The following is a 7,069-nucleotide window of genomic DNA, read 5'->3' as shown; positions in this document are numbered from 1 at the left end:
TATGGAGTTGGATAACCCCTATAAAGTTTTATTATAAGCTATTTCTTGTTACCTTGCCTCTCAAAAAGTGTAATGTAGAGCAACCAAAATTCATATGTACCCTAAAATAGTACCAACAAAACTGCCATCTTATCCCGTAGTTTCCAAAACTGAGTCACTTTTTTTTGGAGTTTTTGCTCTAGGGGTGCATCAGGGGGGCTTCAAATGGGACATGGTGTCAAAAAAACAGTCCAGCAAAATCTGCCTTCCAAAAACCGTATGGCGTTCCTTTCCTTCTGCGCAATGCCGTGTGCCCGTACAGCAGTTTACGACCACATATGGGGTGTTTCTGTAAACTACAGAATCAGGGCCATAAATATTAAGTTTTGTTTGGCTGGTAACCCTTGCTTTGTAACTGGAAAAAATTGATTAACCACCTCCCGACCGCCTAACGCAGGGACGCGTCCTGCCGGCGGCCGGGTTATTCCTCCTAGACGCATATGCGCGTCATCTCGCGAGATGCGAGATTTCCTGTGAACGCGCGCACACAGGAGCGCGCGTTCACAGGATCGGGAGGTAAACGAGTTGATCTACAGCCTGCCAGCGGCGATCATTCGCTGGCAGGCTGTAGATGCGATTTTTTTAACCCCAGAAAGGTATATCAGACGCTGTTTTGTTAACAGCGTCTGATATACCTGCTACCTGGTCCTCTGGTGGTCCCTTTTGCTTGGATCGACCACCAGAGGACACAGGCAGCTCTGTAAGTAGCACCAAGCACACTACTCCCCCCCCTGTCACTTATTAACCCCTTATTAACCCCTGATTACCGCATATAGACTCCCTGATCACCCCCCTGTCATTGATCACCCCCCTGTAAGGCTCCATTCAGACGTCCGTATGTGTTTTGCGGATCCGCAAAACACGGACACCGGCAATGTGCTTTCCGCATTTTGCGGATCCGCACATTGCCAGAACTACACTCACCTAAAGAATTATTAGGAACACCATACTAATACGGTGTTGGACCCCCTTTTGCCTTCATTCTACGTGGCATTGATTCAACAAGATGCTGATAGCATTCTTTAGAAATGTTGGCCCATATTGATAGGATAGCATCTTGCAGTTGATGGAGATTTGAGGGATGCACATCCAGGGCACGAAGCTCCCGTTCCACCACATCCCAAAGATGCTCTATTGGGTTGAGATCTGGTGACTGTGGGGGCCATTTTAGTACAGTGAACTCATTGTCATGTTCAAGAAACCAATTAGAAATGATTCGAGCTTTGTGACATAGTGCATTATCCTGCTGGAAGTAGCCATCAGAGGATGGATACATGTTCTCATTCTGTTTACGCCAAATTCGGACTCTACCATTTGAATGTCTCAACAGAAATCGAGACTCATCAGACCAGGCAACATTTTTCCAGTCTTCAACAGTCCAATTTTGGTGAGCTCGTGGAAATTGTAGCCTCTTTTTCCTATTTGTAGTGGAGATGAGTGGTACCCAGCGGGGTCTTCTGCTGTTGTAGCCCATCCGCCTCAAGGTTGTGCGTGTTGTGGCTTCACAAATGCTTTGCTGCATACCTCGGTTGTAACAAGTGGTTATTTCAGTCAACGTTGCTCTTCTATCAGCTTGAATCCGTCGGCCCATTCTCCTCTGACCTCTAGCATCCACAAGGCATTTTTGCCCACAGGACTGCCGCATACTGGATGTTTTTCCCTTTTCACACCATTCTTTGTAAACCCTAGAAATGGTTGTGCGTGAAAATCCCAGTAACTGAGCAGATTGTGAAATACTCAGACCGGCCCGTCTGGCACCAACAACCATGCCACGCTCCAAATTGCTTAAATCACCTTTCTTTCCCATTCTGACATTCAGTTTGGAGTTCAGGAGATTGTCTTGACCAGGACCACACCCCTAAATGCATTGAAGCAACTGCCATGTGATTGGTTGACTAGATAATTGCATTTATGAGAAATAGAACAGGTGTTCCTAATAATTCTTTAGGTGAGTGTATATAGAAAATGCCTTTTCTTGTCTCCAATTGCGGACATGAATAGGACATGTTCTATATTTTTGCGGAACGGAAGTGCAGATCCGCAATTCCGGATCCGAGCGGGACAAAGTCTGTCCACATAGAAATGAATGGGTCCGCAATTCCGTTCCGCAAAATGTGGAACAGAATTGCAGACGTGTGAATGGGGCCTAAGGTTAGCCACTTGTTAGGTAGTTAGCACCCACCGCACCGCAGTCACTGATTAGTCGCTGATTAGCGTCATCGCTGTCGCTAATCAGCACTAGTACTATATAGTATCTTTAAGTGATCAAGACTGATCGCAATCAGATCTATATCAGTACATTAGGGTCACCTTAGGCTCTACAAAAAACGCAGTATTAGCCCGATCAGGCCTGATCTTGTGCGCACACTTGCGTTCAGTCCGCCCCACCGCAGTGACAGAAATGTACTTTTTTCTGATCACTGCAAAAACACGTAAAATCGCTGCGGCGCTATAAAGATCACTTTTGAGCTTTTTGGATCTTTATTAGCGATCGCAGCTTTTTTTTTTTTTTGCAATTTTTAATTTCATCCACATTGATCGATGCGAATGAAGAAATCTGTGCCGTTCATTTTTGCTCAATATAAGGCCTCATGCACACGACCGTGCCATTTTTTGCGGTCCGCAACGGGCGGAACGGAACGGGCGCCGGCAGTATAAATGCCTATTCTTGTCCGCAAAGCGCGGACAAGAATAGGACATGTTATATTTTTTTAGCGGGGCCGTGGAACGGAGCCACGGATGCGGAAAGCACACGGAGTGCTGTCCGCATCTTTTGCGGCCCCATTGAAATGAATGGGTCTGCATCCGAGCCGCCAAAACGGCGGCTCGGATGCGGACCCAAACAACGGTCGTGTGCATGAGGCCTAAGGAGAATAGCAGAAACTCATAATGCTGGCCATACATGTAATGATTGCGGAGACCCTCAAATGCCAGGGCAGTACAAACACCCCACAAATGATCCCATTTTGGAAAGAAGACACCCCAAGGTATTCACTGAGGGGCATATTGAGTCCATGAAAGATTTAACTTTTTGTCGCAAGTTAGCGGAAAGGAAGATTTTGTGAGAAAAAAAATATATATAATTTCCGGTAACTTGTGCCAAAAAAAGAAATCTTCTATGAACTCGCCATGCCCCTCACGGAATACCTTGGGGTGTCTTCTTTCCCAAATGGGGTCACATGTAGGGTATTTATACTGCCCTGGCATTTTAGGGGCCCTAAAGCGTGAGAAGAAGTCTGGAATCCAAATGCCTAAAAATGCTTTCCTAAGGCCTCTTTCACACGGGCGTTGCGGAAAAATGTGCGGGTGCGTTGCGGGAACACCCGCGATTTTTCCGCGCGAGTGCAAAACATTGTAATGTGTTTTGCACGCGCGTGAGAAAAATCGCGCATGTTTGGTACCCAAACCCGAACTTCTTCACAGAAGTTCGGGCTTGGGATCGGTGTTCTGTAAATAGTATTATTTTCCCTTATAACATGGTTTTAAGGGAAAATAATAGCATTCTGAATACAGAATGCTTAGTACAATAGCACTGGAGGGGTTAAAAAAAAATAATAAATCATTTAACTCACCTTAATCCACTTGCTCGCGTAGCCCGGCATCTCCTTGTGTCTGCTTTGTTGAAGGACCTGTGATGATGTCACTCCGGTCATCACATGGTACGTCACATGATCTTTTACCATGGTGAATCACCATGGTAAAAGATCATGTGACGTACCATGTGATGACCGGAGTGACGTCATCACAGGTCCTTCAACAAAGCAGACACAAGGAGATGCCGGGCTACGCGAGCAAGTGGATTAAGGTGAGTTAAATGATTTTTTATTTTTTTTTAACCCCTCCAGTGCTATTGTACTAAGCATTCTGTATTCAGAATGCTATTATTTTCCCTTATAACCATGTTATAAGGGAAAATAATACAGATCGGGTCTCCATCCCGATCGTCTCCTAGCAACCGTGCGTGAAAATCGCACCGCATCCGCACTTGCTTGCGATTTTCACGCAACCCCATTCATTTCTATGGGGCCTGCGTTACGTGAAAAACGCACAAAGAGGAGCATGCTGCGATTTTCACGCAACGCACAAGTGATGCGTGAAAATCACCGCTCATGTGAACAGCCCCATAGAAATGAATGGGTCCGGATTCAGTGCGGGTGCAATGCCTTCACCTCCCGCAATGCACCCGCGCGGAAAACTCGCCCGTGTGAAAGGGGCCTAAAAGGTACTCGTTGGACTTTCGGCCCCTTTGCGCATCTTGGCTGCAAAAAAGTGTCACACATGTGGTATCGCCGTACTCAGGAGAAGTAGGGCAATGTGTTTTGGGGTGTCTTTTTACATATACCCATGCTGGGTGAGAGACATATCTCTGTAAAATGACAACTTTGTATAAACAAATGGGAAAAGTTGTCTTTTACAGAGATATTTCTCTCACCCAGCATGGGTATATGTAAAAATACACCCCAAAACACATTGCCCTACTTCTGAGTACGGCGATACCACATGTGTGACACTTTTTTGCAGCCTAGGTGTGCAAAGGGACCCAAATTCCAATGAGTACTTTTAGGATTTCACAGGGCATTTTTTACGCATTTGGATTCCAAACTACTTCTCACGCTTTAGGGCCCCTAAAATACCAGGGCAGTATAAATACCCCACAAGTGACCCCATTTTGGAAAGAAGACACCCCAAGGTATTTCGTGAGGGGCATGGCGAGTTCATGTAAAATTTTATTTTTTGGCACAAGTTAGTGGAATATGAGACTTTGTAAGAGAAAAAAATATATAAAACAAGTCATTTTCCGCTAACTTTTGCAAAAAAAAAATATTCTAGGAACTCACCATGCCCCTCACGGAATACCTTAGGGTGTCTTCTTTCCAAAATGGGGTCACTTGTGTGGTATTTATACTGCCCTGGCATTTTAGGGGCCCTAAAGCGTGAGAAGAAGTCTGGAATCCAAATGCCTAAAAATGCCCTCCTAAAAGGTACTCGTTGGACTTTCGGCCCCTTTGCGCATCTTGGCTGCAAAAAAGTGTCACACATGTGGTTCCGCCGTACTCAGAAGAAGTAGGGCAATGTGTTTTGGGGTGTCTTTTTACATATACCCATGCTGGGTGAGAGACATATCTCTGTAAAATGACAACTTTGTATAAACAAATGGGAAAAGTTGTCTTTTACAGAGATATTTATCTCACCCAGCATGGGTATATGTAAAAATACACCCCAAATCACATTGCCCTACTTCTCCTGAGTACGGCGATACCACATGTGTGACACTTTTTTGCAGCCTAGGTGCGCAAAGGGGCCCAAATTCCAATGAGTACCTTTCCGATTTCACAGGGCATTTTTTACGCATTTGGATTCCAAACTACTTCTCACGCTTTAGGTCCCCTAAAATGCCAGGGCAGTATAAATACCCCACAAGTGACCCCATTTTGGAAAGAAGACACCCCAAGGTATTTCGTGAGGGGCATGGCGAGTTCATGTAAATTTTATTTTTTGTCACAAGTTAGTGGAATATGAGACTTTGTAAGAAAAAAATAAAAATAAAATCATTTTCCGCTAACTTGTGACAAAAAATAAAAACTTCCATGAACTCACTATGCCCATCAACGAATACCTTAGGGTGTCTACTTTCCGAAATGGGGTCATTTGTGGGGTGTTTCTACTGTCTGGGCATTGTAGAACCTCAGGAAACATGGCAGGTGCTCAGAAAGTCAAAGTGCGTAAATTAATTTTTTTTGCACCATAGTTTGTAAACGCTATAACTTTTACCCAAACCAATAAATATACACTTATTGCATTTTTTTTTATCAAAGACATGTAGAACAATAAATTTAGAGAAAAATTTATATAGAAATGTAGTTTTATTTGAAAAATGTTACAACAGAAAGTAAAAAATGAAATTTTTTTGCAATATTTCAGTCAATTTTGATTAATATAAAAAAAAAGTAAAAATGGCAGCAGCAATGAAATACCACCAAATGAAAGCTCTATTAGTGAGGAGAAAAGGAGGTAAAATTCATTTGGGTGGTAAGTTGTATGACCGAGCAATAAACCGTGAAAGTAGTGTTGTGCAGAACTGTAAAAAGTGGTCTGTCATTAACCACCTCCGGACCGCCTAACGCAGATTCGCGTTCCGGAGGTGGCAGCCCTGCGCAGAGTCACGCATATATACGCGTTATCTCGCGCGAGCCGAGACTTCCTGTGAACGCGCGCACACAGGCGCGCGCGCTCACAGGAACGGAAGGTAAGAGAGTTGATCTCCAGCCTGCCAGCGGCGATCGTTCGCTGGCAGGCTGGAGATGTGTTTTTTTTAACCCCTAACAGGTATATTAGACGCTGTTTTGATAACAGCATCTAATATACCTGCTACCTGGTCCTCTGGTGGTCCCCTTTGTTTGGATCGACCACCAGAGGACACAGGTAGCTCAGTAAAGTAGCACCAAGCACCACTACACTACACTACACCCCCCCCGTCACTTATTAACCACTTATTAGCCCCTGATCACCCCATATAGACTTCCTGATCACCCCCCTGTCATTGATTACACCCCTGTCATTGATCAACCCCCTGTAAAGCTCCATTCAGATGTCCGCATGATTTTTACGGATCCACTGATAGATGGATCGGATCCGCAAAACGCATACGGACGTCTGAATGAAGCCTTACAGGGGCGTGATCAATGACTGTGGTTATCACCCCATATAGACTCCCTGATCACCCCCCTGTCATTGATTACACCCCTGTCATTGATCAACCCCCTGTAAAGCTCCATTCAGATGTCTGCATGATTTTTACGGATCCACTGATAGATGGATCGGATCCGCAAAACGCATACAGACGTCTGAATGAAGCCTTACAGGGGCGTGATCAATCACTGTGGTTATCACCCCATATAGACTCCCTGATCACCCCCCTGTCATTGATTACACCCCTGTCATTGATCAACCCCCTGTAAAGCTCCATTCAGATGTCCGCATGATTTTTACGGATCCACTGATAGATGGATCGGATCCGCAAAACGCATAC

This window comes from Bufo bufo, chromosome 7 (genome assembly GCF_905171765.1).
Source record: "Bufo bufo chromosome 7, aBufBuf1.1, whole genome shotgun sequence".
In the NCBI taxonomy this organism is placed as follows: domain Eukaryota; kingdom Metazoa; phylum Chordata; class Amphibia; order Anura; family Bufonidae; genus Bufo; species Bufo bufo.
Note: the sequence above shows the minus strand (reverse complement) of the source record.